Here is a 13116-nt window from a genome sequence, read left to right as displayed (position 1 = left end):
CCAATGCGGACAACCACCACTGAAGCAACCATTTCATGCCTACATGAACTGTTTTGCAGATTCGGATTCCCCGAGACTTTAGTGTCCGACAACGGTACTCAGTTCACTTCTGCAGATTTCCAGGAGTACCTGCAGCGAGTAGGGACCAGACACGTGAGAATCGCTCCGTATCATCCCAGCAGCAACGGTCTGGCAGAATGTTTCGTCCAGACGCTGAAGGGTGCACTTCGGAAGTCCAGCCGACCCACATCACCGTCGGAGCTCGCAGACTTCCTCCTGTCGTACCGCAACACTCCGCAAGCGACTACCGCAGAGGCACCCTCTATTTTGCTGTTGGGGAGGCGCCTCAGGACTAGGCTAGACCTCATCAGGCCCTCCGTTGAGGAGCGGGTCGCCCGCAAACAGTTCCAGGACACCCGTCGCCGCAGGCACCGTGCAACTACCTTCAGCGAAGGAAGACTTCGTGCGTGTCCGCAATTTTCGCCGCGGACCAAGGTGGTTCAGTGCTACCGTTGTCGCCCGCACCGGCCCAGTGTCGTATCGTGTTAGTGTTGTGACCCCCCAGGGTGCGTGTGAGTGGGTGCGTCATCGCAACCACATCGTACGCGCTCCTGACTGACGACACGGTGATCACAGCCACCGACTTCCAAGATGAAGACGACGTCACTGCTGGCACAGGCACTAGCAGCAGCACCACCGAGCCTGTGGAACAGCCGTCGACACATGGAAGCCACCGAGCAGGGTCGCCGCTACCCACTACGTCAGCGCAGACCTCCAGACCGCTACAGCACCTAATCCTACTACGGGACAATAAACAAGTGTGGGGGAGATGATATGTCGCGCGCCTAGGCGATAAGACGTCACAGCTAGGCATGCGCTATGGTGGCGGCGTAGCGTTATCACCTTTTGGTTGTGCTTAAAAGTGCCGGCATTCAAGCTGGCACGTGCTTTCATTCCTGTAACATTGAACCGGGCAGTTCGCCCGTTGCTGTTAAGTTGATGGCTAAATAAAGCCGTATTGTTTTCGCTCCACCGTTGCGCTGTCCTTCCGTCAGACACGACAAATATTGTCAGTTATTAAGTTTTTATGCACTGTTGCAGATTGTATGAAAGAATAAAATTGATGCACAACTTTTTATGATGGTGTTTTTCAGAATCAATTTTTAACTCAAGCTAAGAAACATGCACGAGTTGTGTGGGAAAAGTGCTAACAAGAGTACCATAAGGTAAAACAGCTGTTTTTACTGTTAAATTGGATTGTCGATTGCCAACCAGTTGCTGTCTGCATTTTGCAATGTATATATTATGTAATCTAAGTGTGAATATTGTTGTTCCTATTGCACTTCATTATCTGGTTCTCCTTTTGCACCAGTGTAGACCTTCGTTATAATTATGTGTACCTTATTTGCATAGGAGGTTGAATTAAGTTCTAAATAAAATATGCATGTGAGAACAGTGAATAGGTTTAGCTTAAGAACGTTTTGACATATTATAACCTTATGACTTGTGTTGGGGTGAATTGAACTTTTGCATGAGTGACATACTATTTTGGGGTGTCGTGGTTCAGAGTGACATTGTAGTGTCATACACATGCAGCTGCAAGGTGCATATTGGTGTTTCTTTAAAACTGTTTTGCTTAGTTGGCCATTGATTCCAGTTTAATAGTAAAGAGAACTGTCTTGCGTACATGGTGATTCTCTGCTGACAGATGCATTTGACACTTCCAGAAGACAATAACAATGTGTTGAAATATTCACTTTTTGTTGCTAACCTGCCACATGCTTCTTAGCAGATTAGCTATGGATTCGTTCATATTCTATGTTGTCTTTTCACAATAGTAACTTTGCACTGTCAGCAAAAGTTTTTGACTCATTTTGAAAAGCGGCTCAACACTGCCAGCCAAGAGTCGATAAACTTAAATGGATTAGTTAGTTTACTCTATTTGCAAGAGTCCTGGACCACACACTAGGGGTAACGCGACACACACTAATGGAGTCATCAGACTCATCAAGAATAGTTACCCGACTCCTTCAGCAGTGGTCATGTGACCCTTTATCTAACGTCTTACTCATCTAGAAGAGTTAACAGACTCCCTCAGCAGTAGTCTTACAACCCTCTTGAAAGGGTCCAGGAGACTACTAGAAAAGAGTGTGCATTACTATTGCGTGAGGAGTTAAGTAACCACCTTGTATACATCACAGATAGTCTTGGGACTCTGGCGAAAGAGAGTTCGGGTGTCTCCCCCAAAGTGTGTCATATATGTGGCGAGTCCAGACTCCGCGAAAAGAGTAAGGGATACTCTTTTTTTTCTTAGTGTGCAGGATTCAGGAGTTCAGCCCGTTGTCGTGTCCATTGAAAGCTCGAGCGAATATTCTTAGGTCTCTTCTTATTTCCTTTCTCACGTATGTAGCACTGTGTCCCCTGTTCCAACCCGAACCAAGCTCATTTTGGAGAGGGTTCTCTTTCAGTTTCTTTGGAAAGGGACAACTGGTTGTGTAGCTAGGCAGGTGCTTAAGCTGCCCAAGGATAAGGGAGGAATCGGAATTCCCGACTTGGGCATTTGTGGCTACTGCACTACACGTCAGGCGGACCCAGGTTGCCCTAAACTCAGATATGCTCCTGACTCAAAGCTTTACTTCCTTCTTCCTCAGCACTAGACTCTGTTTGTTTTCCCAGAGCACATTCACTGTGTGCCTCGCTCAGGATCCCCGTCCCCATCCTATGCAGTGGCAGCCAATTCATTGGCACGCCTTCGCAAGGTCCATTCCGACATCGATGTAGTTTCAACACCGCTCCAAGAACTAGTCGATATTCTTACCCCCGGTCTCCCCCTGCACTGCCAAAGGTACGAGCTGTCTTTCCACAGGCCAAGCTGGAAGCTCATTACGGCAAGCTTCCTTGACGCCAGGTGAGCTACGTTCATGTACCGCCTGGCACGGGACTGTTTGGGAATTAGCTACAGACCCTTCACAGCCATCCCAGCTCGTGGAGTGTGCCCTTTTTGTGGTGGTTGAGAGAATACAGTTCATATCTTTTCAGTGTTTACTTTCTGCTGCTCTGGGGTCAATGTACCAAATGATGCTGAGTTGAGTAAATGTAAGCTCTGGGGTGCAGTACCTACGAGTGCCAAGTCCTCTCCCATCTGACAATGGCACCAACACGCGTGTCTACTAGAGGATTAGTTGAACGACGCATTTCTAGTAGTCGATTCGATAAAGATAATACGCTTTGTTTTCAATGCATTTTTATTTTTGTGAGCTTATATTATGCCTCCTAGATGGCACAAAAAACAAGCAAGCATAAGGCAAACTCGTAGCTTGACACCCAATGTTCAAGTACAAATATAATTGTTCACTAATAAGATTTTATAATTTCATGATCAATATTTTTGTACACCTGTAAGTATTTATTTGTCATTTATTTCTAGTGTTTATTCGAAAATCTAGCCAAGATGAAGTAAAACGTCTTTTTATTTTATAGCCACTTTAGCCCCTTCGGCTATACCCCGCTATGACTTCAGTACATTGTAGCCTAGTCAAGCCAGTTGGATCTTTTCTCTCTGTTCAATGCCTCTTTGTTCTGCGTCGATTTGTATGCTTATATATTTATTTCACACCACAAATAATGTCGCATATCTTAGTTAAATGGGCTTCAACTGAGCAGTGGGACATCTATCCAACCAGACGAATGGTCGATATCGCTTCTGCGACGTCGATTATGAAGGATTCTACTGTAGTGGAGGCTCTGACAGGAAAAACCTTCAAGGTCCTTTGGAAGGATGACGACAAGCCATGCGACGCGTATTTGGTGGCTGCTGGTAAGTAATGGTGAAAATCACTTCAATTTATATTTTGTTTACCTATTTATTTATTTTGCTACCACTGCAAGTATTTCACCTATTAAGTCAGCGCTTCATTTCACGTCTGCGAAGCTGCCATTGGGATACGTTAAGTATGCATCTGCAGCGTGTACTATTTGTGATCTTGCTCGTTAACTTAACAGGGAACCACACGTGCGCGACTGAGCGAGCGAGGACCCGACGAGAACAGCCGAACTCGTCGATGTCGCTTGGCCTTTCGCGCGCGTAATCGCGGCCATGTGGTTCAGGCTTTACTAAATGGGGCTACTTCCACCTGGGCAAATATTGCGCACGGGAATATATCGCCTTCTTGTGCGTGCGCACCCCGTATACAGTACGGATCTTTTGCGGAGAGACAAATGCGCCCTGCTAGTGTAATCTTGAGTCATGCGGAAGGTGACACTGCATCGGCGAGTACAGCCCCCCATTGTTGACAAGAGCTCATTGACCCAGTAATGGCGTCTGCACGACCACGCTGTGCTGTACCTTGCGTAAAAGAATTAGCCGTCCCACAATGCGTCGGATTGCATAGAATGAGCCTGCATGGCAACGAGGCAAAGCTGTGCTTCCATGGGTGCGCTTCATGGGTCTCAAAATTAAAAGTGAAGTCGGGAAGTGTGGCACTAGTACAAGTGGCCCAACGCTTGCAGGTACTGGGCCTCAGATTCATGTGTATCTAATGTGCATTATATCCACAGGTGACGCAGACAAAATGGAAAGAAAGCAAACGAAGTTGGCAGCACGTACAAAACACAACTCTTTCGCAACGGTAAGTGCAGAACATGTAATCGATAGTGGATTGCAAACATCCTCAGCTCGCATAGTGGCAATGGCAACCGTCCTAAGGACCCCAGCCGTCTGTTTGAACGACATACTTGCTTTAATGCTCACTAGTCAGAATATTCGGTTCAATAATTTCTGCTGATAAGAATTTCACGAAATTCTTTGTGTCAAAGTTGTTACTGATATGAAGGAAGCGAGTGCTTGCACATTGCAACAGAAAATGATGGAGCAACTGTGCCAGTTATGTGAATTGTAACATAAAAACAAGAACCTTTGCTAGCCTTGCCTCGCTTATGAAGCTGAACCAAATCTCAAGCACACTAATGTCATCAAACAGCAATTAGTGAATCACCGTGCCCTTCATTACGGCCGATCCTATCATCCCTCCATGTGCACTTCTCAGGTTTTCGCTGTATTCCGAGAATGGGTAGAAGTAGGAAAACCTGTGGACATTATAATTCTTTAAGTACTCTTTAGTATCACTTTTCCTGGTACATGGTCTAGTTGGCATACTGCAGTTCTGTGATCATCCTTTTTCGAACCACCTTGCTCAGGTTCCGACGCTTATCCCCTTCATCCGTTTAATAGGCTTAAGCACCACTCTCCGCACATAAAACTACTTCATTCACACTGCAGTAAATTCTCACAGGAAACCAGTCTCTAAACAGTTTATGGAACTATAATGTGGCTTCCTTACACCGATTGACTTTCATTTTGAAAGATGAAACATACCCAGAGTGTGGTGTGCACTTTCTCCTCTATATTTATTATGGCTGAGCACAAGCAGTTCAGTCAGCTGACATTTACAGGAGTATAGGCTACGATGCATCACTATGGTGCTTCACTCTTGGTAATCGAAAATGTGGTTACTCTGCAGTGGTTAACAAAGTGAACAAACCACTGCTGGCTATTGTTTCTTGTTAGAGCATCCACAGATTTTTCAGTGCAGATGCAGCAGTGGGTCTGGGTTAAACTCCTCTGCAGGAGGATGCACATGTGTAATTCTCCAACCTGCAGGGAGAATTGACGTTAACTTTTTGCAGAAAAAGCCATGCTGTAAACACCTGGCAGAAAATGAGGAGCTGAAGCAAGAAAATGCAGCCCTCAAGAAGCAGCTCGAGGAGCGGAAAGATTTAATCGGTATGTGCTTTTTCATTGGTCATACACATCACCAGTGGCCGAAACACCTTCTTGTGCTGTCTATTGCACATTCCCATTATTCTATAGAAGTGTTTCACTCTGAAATTCATAAGCTATTTCTGCTTCATGCAAAATGAATGTCAACATGCGAGTGTCTGTAGCCTAAACTGAAGCAGATGATTTACATTAATGGACACTGATAAGTGGCAAGTAATATAAAGCGCAAGCTTTTGTAGCTGCCGCACAGACAACAGATGGGGCAGGGAGTAATGTCCGGTGTCGTGACCTGTACAGAAGTTTCGAAGCTTCCCATCATGACATCAATAAAAGCTCTTTCATGAGCAGTTGGTGTTCCTGTAGATCTTACACCACGGTAGAAATGGGGCCATATTCTGTAACGCTTCAGTTTTCGAAGACCTCGGTTTGCGTGCAGTGATTGGTCGCTGCCTGGGTGACACCATCGCCTCAGGGAGCAAACGGATTTTTTTGATGACGTCACACACATGTTAATCACGCGGAAATTGAATTTGTCGTCTGCTATGAAGCGAAGCCACACACGCGGCTTCGGTCTGAGCCGAAGCGCAGTGTGCCGTGTGCAGAGCGTGTGCATGCCGTGTGCACAGGTGCGATCGCGACACTCAGAGCAAAATGGCTGCGTGTCCGGTGCCTGTGGCGCCTGTTCTCCCGCTTTTAGCGAGCCTGTGTGAGAGACAGCAACGACGTTGACACTGACAAGACGCCTTTGAGATGACGGAAGAGGAATTCAGGCGACAATTTAGACTCTCGAAAGAGACAGTGCTTCGCCTGTGCGAGGAACTTGAGTGTATGTTGGGGCCGCAACGCGCTAGTGGCATTGACACTGTGGCAAAAGTGCTGTGTGCGTTGCGCTTTTCTGCAACTGGAAGTTTCCAGCACAATGCGTTGGCGGGCTAGTTGGTGCGAATCCATAATTACTTGTTTAGCGCAAAAACAACGGACACGTGAAAGACGACAGGACAAGGCGCTACTCTCAACTGACATCATTTTATTGTATCCCTCCTTTGTTGGAAAATATTGGCCTAACCAAGATCGCAAAAGATGTCAAACAATGTAAGGTGCTTGCTCTGGAAGTTTTTTTTCTCTGCAAAAACGCACAAACATGATGTCCCATTCCGTACAATAGTCAGTGAAAACAACTGTTGGCAGGTTTTGGTTAGCTGTTTTTTGCAAAAACAGTTGAAGCTTTTAAAAATTGACGATCCTTATGGTATAAAGAATTCTTCAGATGTTTCCTTTCTGGAGGACAACCAACCAGTAGCCGAGTTTTTTTCTGTGGACGTCGAAGATCTTTATTACTCAATACCGCATGATGAGCTATTTCGTAGTGTGATGACCTGCATCGAAGAAAGTGGCGAAGTAGATTTTCGCAATGAAACCGGGTTGTCCTCGGAAAGTTTTTTGTGCCTTCTCGAATTTTATCTAAGTGCAACTTTTATCTGGTTCGAAAATAAGCTATATATTCAAAGAAATGGTGTTTGTATTGGTTCATGTGTGGCACCTGCTCTGTGTAATATTTTTTTATCGTTTGTTGACCGCGCTCTTAAGAGTGCTTTAGACAATGACTTGGTTCAAGTTTTTAGATATGTTGATTTTCTTGTTGTGATAAAACAGACTAACAACGAATGCTCCGTTACGGTAGCCGATATTTTAACTCTGTTCACTGACAATGGCAAAGGTCTGACTTTCACACATGAGCTATCTAGGGACGGTAAACTTCAGTTTTTAGATTTGCAGCTATCCTTACAAGCAGATCACGCGTGTTGGATGTACTCGCCACGTGCACGTAAGGAACTCTTACCTTATGCGTCTGCGCACTCAAAGACTGTCAAACGCGCCATTGCTTTGATGTGTCTAGAATTTTCGTTGAAGAAATCGTGTCATCACACTGCGAACCAGAGTTTCATCGCACAGTTAAATAGGCTGAAGGCGGCGGGCTACCCAGGTGTGATGGTGACCTCGGTCTCTGAGGTATTGCTTCAGAAACTGAAAGGGAAGCGTCACAAAAGCAACTGTATTACTCAAAAGAAGAGGCCTGAAGTTGTGCCGTATTGCCATAGAGTGGCTCACAATCTAAAGAATGTCGCCACTAGACACAATGTCCCAGTAGTGTTTTCTGCTCCTCAGAAATTGTTATTGTTGTGCAGCCGTATTTCAAAAACAAGTAAGAAATTAGTTTGTGAAAAGAACCACGAGAAGATTGTAGATTGTAGCGTCGGTGTTGTATATAAGATTCCGTTGTCATGTGGCAAAGTGTACATAGGGCAGTCAGGCCGCTGTGTTAACGAGCGCCTTAGAGAACACGAGCGATCTATACCGACAGGCACAGGTTCCCATTTAGCTCAACATTGCAAAATATGCAGGTGCAAAGCTATGTTTCATGACACTACGATTTTGAAAAAGAGCCGTGATACCACCGCCCGAGAATTATCGGAAGCTTTTTTCATACAGTCACTGGGTTCGCAGTGCATTAGTGTGCCTTCCTTAAGCTTGTACAGCGCTGAATATGGTTTTTTGGATTATGTGTCATGAGTGCACTCTGGCGATCAGATGTCGTGGTGGTTGCCGCGCATGGTGCTCACTGCGCATGTTCTTCTTGTTTCTGCTCTATATAAAGGAGGGATACAATAAAATGATGTCAGTTGAGAGTAGCGCCTTGTCCTGTCGTCTTTCACGTGTCCGTTGTGTTTGCGCTAAACAAGTAATTAAAGTTTCCAGCAGTCCGTAGCCAACGAGGAAACTGTCACCCTGTCCCAGCCCTCAGTCAGCCACATAATTTTTCCGTTGCTGAAGCCATAGCAACGGTCGGCAAAGCAAAGGGATGGGTGAAGTTTCCGAGGACAACACAAAAGGTGGTGGTTAAGGGGGGACCCGGGTCTTTAGGACGAATATTTAATTTCTTAATTTCCGCGCTCCTGACGCGTTTCCACACCCACCTCCAAAATCTGGTTACAAAATACCGCGTATTTCTTCCGTTAACATGACTTAAAGATGCGAGTCCGCAAGCGTTGCCCTTTAAATTGGGGAGAAATCACACCCGATTTTCTTCGCACATAACTCGATAACTACACTCTCTGCCAGCGCCATTTTGGTATCATTCGAAAGCTCACGTTTCTGGCTTTGTTTATTCGTTGGTCGGCAACATTGCCGGCTGAGCGGTCACGAAGAAAACAACAGCAAAAGAAATACGCCGCGCATGCCACTATTGGCCAGTTTGAGCACACAGCATGATGCGAGTGGTGATTGGCTCCAAGGACCACACACGAGTCAACAACGAAAACAGCCGCCATTTTGTCGTGGTCTCGCAAGCCTCGCTAGTGCGACGTTGGATATGCCTGGAGGTCCAACTAAGTTTCGTTCTGTGAATCGTTATGAGTGGAAACGCACAAGAAGCAAGAAAATTCCGAAAGCGATTCCGTCGCAGTCGGCACAGGATGCCTGGCAGCTCGCTGCTGAAATCGTGCTGCCGCCGAACATCAACGCCTCAACTGCTCTGCCGGATCACGCATCTCCAGAGGCCGGTTCCACTCTCGTAAGAATTGACACGCCTGTCGTAACTGAACAGGAAGTGAATGAGATAAGAGTGTGCGAGCAAGCTACGCTCGATAAGATAGCATCTATGCCGACCACGGAGCGAAAGATTCGGCGGTTTGAAGATCCGACTGCCAATAGTGCAACAGCCTCGGTCGCGGAGCCTGCTGCTCCGTACATCATCGTCGAACTTGCTGCAGTGAACAATCTGATCGGCGTTCTCTCATGGAATACTTGCGGTGGTTCTGCGAAGCTAGTGCAGAGCGATCAAGATTACGGTCTTGCAACAAAACTGACTGTGGTTTGCGAGATCTGCGGTGAAGTTGCGTCGGGATGGAGCTCGCCGAGAATTGTGGGCCTGAAAACGTGCAATCCCTTTGAAGTAAACATACTTGCAATGCGTGCTATGTTGTCGACTGGCAACAGCCAAACGGCCATGAATGATATATTTTCGGCTATGGGTTTCTCCCGTCGGGGAATGCATAAAAAAACATTTCAACAGCACTTGAAAAAAAAACGCTGAAGCCTGCTGCCACGCAAGCAGCCGAGATCGTGATGAAAGAGTGCGCGAGAGAAGCGGCGAAAATTTATGACGATTTTGTGCTTTGGGCAAAAGAAAAACATCGCCATATGCTACGATGGCACGTGGATGACACGGGGCCATTCGTCACACATAGGAGTTGGTGCAGTGATTGAACTTTTCACTGGGTATGTGTTAGACTACCAAGTCTTGTTCAACTTTTGTTTGGGCTGCGAGGTTGCCCCAAAGCCCGGCTCCGAGGGCTATGAAGCCTGGAAAGAAAGGCACCAGTGCCAGAAAAACACAGAAAGCAAGTCTGGGCAGATGGAGGTGGAGGCAGGCCTCATTTTGTTTAAGAGATCCCTGCAGAAACACAACCTCTGCTACACAACTATCTTGTGCGACGGTGACAGTCGTACTTTTGAGGCCATCAAGCAAGCCAGGACATATGGCTTTGTTGAAGTGCAAAAGGAGGACTGCGTCAACCATGTGCAGAAAAGAATGGGTACTGCACTTCGGAACTTGGTGAAAAATCCTAAGACTGAAGATGGGCGAAGTCTTGGGGGAAAAGGCAGGTTGACGGCTGACCTGATAACGAAACTGAGCCTGTATTACAACCGTGCTCTCAAATCACATGAAGGTGATGCCATCCAGCGAGCTGTGATGGCAACTTACAATCACGTCGCATCCACAGACAAGTGCCCCAACCTGCCTGGAGTGCCTCTGCCTAAATGGTGAGCAGTCCTGGTGCCGGCACAATGCTGCTACAGCCAAAGGAGAACCTGTGCCAAAACAAAGGTACAACTTGCCTAAGGAAGTAGCTGAAGCACTACTGCCTGTGTACAAGCGCCTCTCTATAGAAGCCTGCTGGAAAGGTGCCAACGAGGGAAAACTCGGAACTCCAATGAGAGTTTTCACTCCGTGATCTGGAGTTTGGTTGCGAAAGAAAAGCATTCGTCCCTGTTTGCTGTGGAAGCTGCAGTTGCTGAGGCAGTCTTGCGGTTCGGTTCAACACTGGCAACCAGCATTCAGCAGCAGCGATCCTAGGGGAACTAAACATGAATTCGCCAAAAACTGGCTCTGAGAGAGCAGCAGAAAAGGACTTGCAGGGGGCGCAGCCTCATCTCTACGAAGAGGCATGCAGCTTTAGGTGAACCGAAAAAAGGCGTGAAATGAAAACACAAAGACAATGCACCCACACCATTCACCTGGTGCCTACTGATGGCTTTTGGTGCAGTTTTATCCAGCTTTTTCTCAATAAATCAGTTGTGACACGTTTTTGTTGTTTTCTCAAAACCACAATTTTGATGATGATGCCGTATTGGAGGTGCAATATCTCTGCTTCTACTTGTGCTATCACTGTAATTTTTTTTCTTTTTCAGAAAGGTAATGCTATATAGATGCAAAATTACGAAATAACTTTGTTGCATTTGTTAGAAAGTTTTTTTAATGTTTCTTTTCTAGTGGTTAGATGAATTTCTGTCTACGAAGTTTGCAATGTCTTCATTTGATATAAAATTGGGTTAGAACACCGTTTTTGCTAATTTGCGCTTTTGTTAGTTCCACATCATTTTGATATGTCAATTTTTATTATGCCATATATAGTTTAGTAAATAGCTCACCTCCAAGCAAATTATGCAAAAAAGGTGAATTTCCTCACTTTCTATAAAGTGATTTATTCTGCAAGAAAACTAAATGCATATTTAAAATGAGCACATTGAGGTACATAAACTCGGAAAGTTTCATCGAAATTAATCAAAAATTTCAAAAAAAGTTTCATACCGCCGGTTCCCCCCTTAAGCAACGTTTCCTCAAACGTGGCAAGCTCCCAGGGGTTGTCGGCTGTGTTGACGGAACACTAAAGGCCCCAATATACTCCAACGTAGCACGCGGCATGGCGACATCACATCGGCCAAAGCGCACCCTCTACACTCCGGCGTCTTCTACCGCCGACGTGACCGGCCACTCCCAGCACGCTCGAACGGCATCTGGCGCCGAATGCAGCCGTCTGCATTTCGCACCGACCGCGCCGAACTCGTCCGCACTTAGCGCCGTCTCTCGTCGTCGCTACTCACCACCAAAACAAGATGGTCGCTTCACAGGAGAGCATGGCGAACCTGTCTGGTTCCTTTGAGAGGTTTTGGGACGCTGTTCAGCAGCATCCCTGCATTTACAATACGAAACAGCTTGACTATCGCGACTCGGGTCGTAAACTCAACGCTTGGGAACGGATCCAATTGGACTCCGGCCTCTCGACAGGTCCATCAATGCTACATACGCGCGTGGATACTTCTGCGGACCTAATACGCACTCGCCGTTTATGATTTTGTATTGCTTTTCCTGTTTCAGTTGAAGAGTGCCACAAACTTTGGAAGCGGTTAAGAGATCGCTACACTCGCAAACTCAAAGCTATCGAATCTGCTCAAAGGAGCGGCAGTGGATATGTGTCGAGGCGGGCGTGGGAATTCGCCGAGTCGATGGCCTTCTACAGAGAGTGTGGCCGTCTCCTCTTGCGGCGCAGCGATGCAGCAGCAAGGTGATGATTATATTTCTTCGTGCTGGGTATGTCCACGCCATCTGAAAAAGGAATCCGACTCCTAACACGAAATGCTGGAACTGGAAACGCCGCAGTCGCTGTCAACGAAAAGGCGTGAAACCTCCGTGCAAGTGAGCTAGGAGGAGCAGAGGAGAAAAGGAGCGAGCAGCTACGGGGATTGCTTCGCGAGTTTTATGGCAGGCTACCGCCTGTATGCTGTACTCTGCGCATGCGCTTCGCCAGTCGCGCGTTGCTGCACCCACGAGACTGCATCCGAGTATAGGGGGGTCAGTTTTGCACCTGGCGCAGCGTCGCCAACTAGACGTATCTGACTTCAGCCGGCGCTCACTCACGCGCCGAAAACGTCGGAGTATAAGTTAGCCTTAAGTGACACTGGAGCCGCAAGGGATTTTACGCCTTGAATTGCATGGTGGTAAGTAAACAACTTCAAGCACAGTCCTTGGTCTGAATCGTTAGCAGGTCTATTTAAAGTACACAAGGAACACCTTTGACGCGAAATTAGTTGCATGATGTCGGGTCTCCATGGATGGTGCGAGACGGACGATGTTGCATAGGCTTGAAAAAGACGCGGGGAAAATAACCCCCTGTCGCATAGCTAGAAATGTAGCATACCCGAACTTGTTTGCGGTTCAAATGTTGTCGATATTACGGTCAATGCTATCTAAATAATGTGTTTATGGTCGTGTACGG

This window comes from Dermacentor silvarum, chromosome 7, assembly GCF_013339745.2.
Source record: "Dermacentor silvarum isolate Dsil-2018 chromosome 7, BIME_Dsil_1.4, whole genome shotgun sequence".
Lineage (NCBI taxonomy): Eukaryota > Metazoa > Arthropoda > Arachnida > Ixodida > Ixodidae > Dermacentor > Dermacentor silvarum.
Note: the sequence above shows the minus strand (reverse complement) of the source record.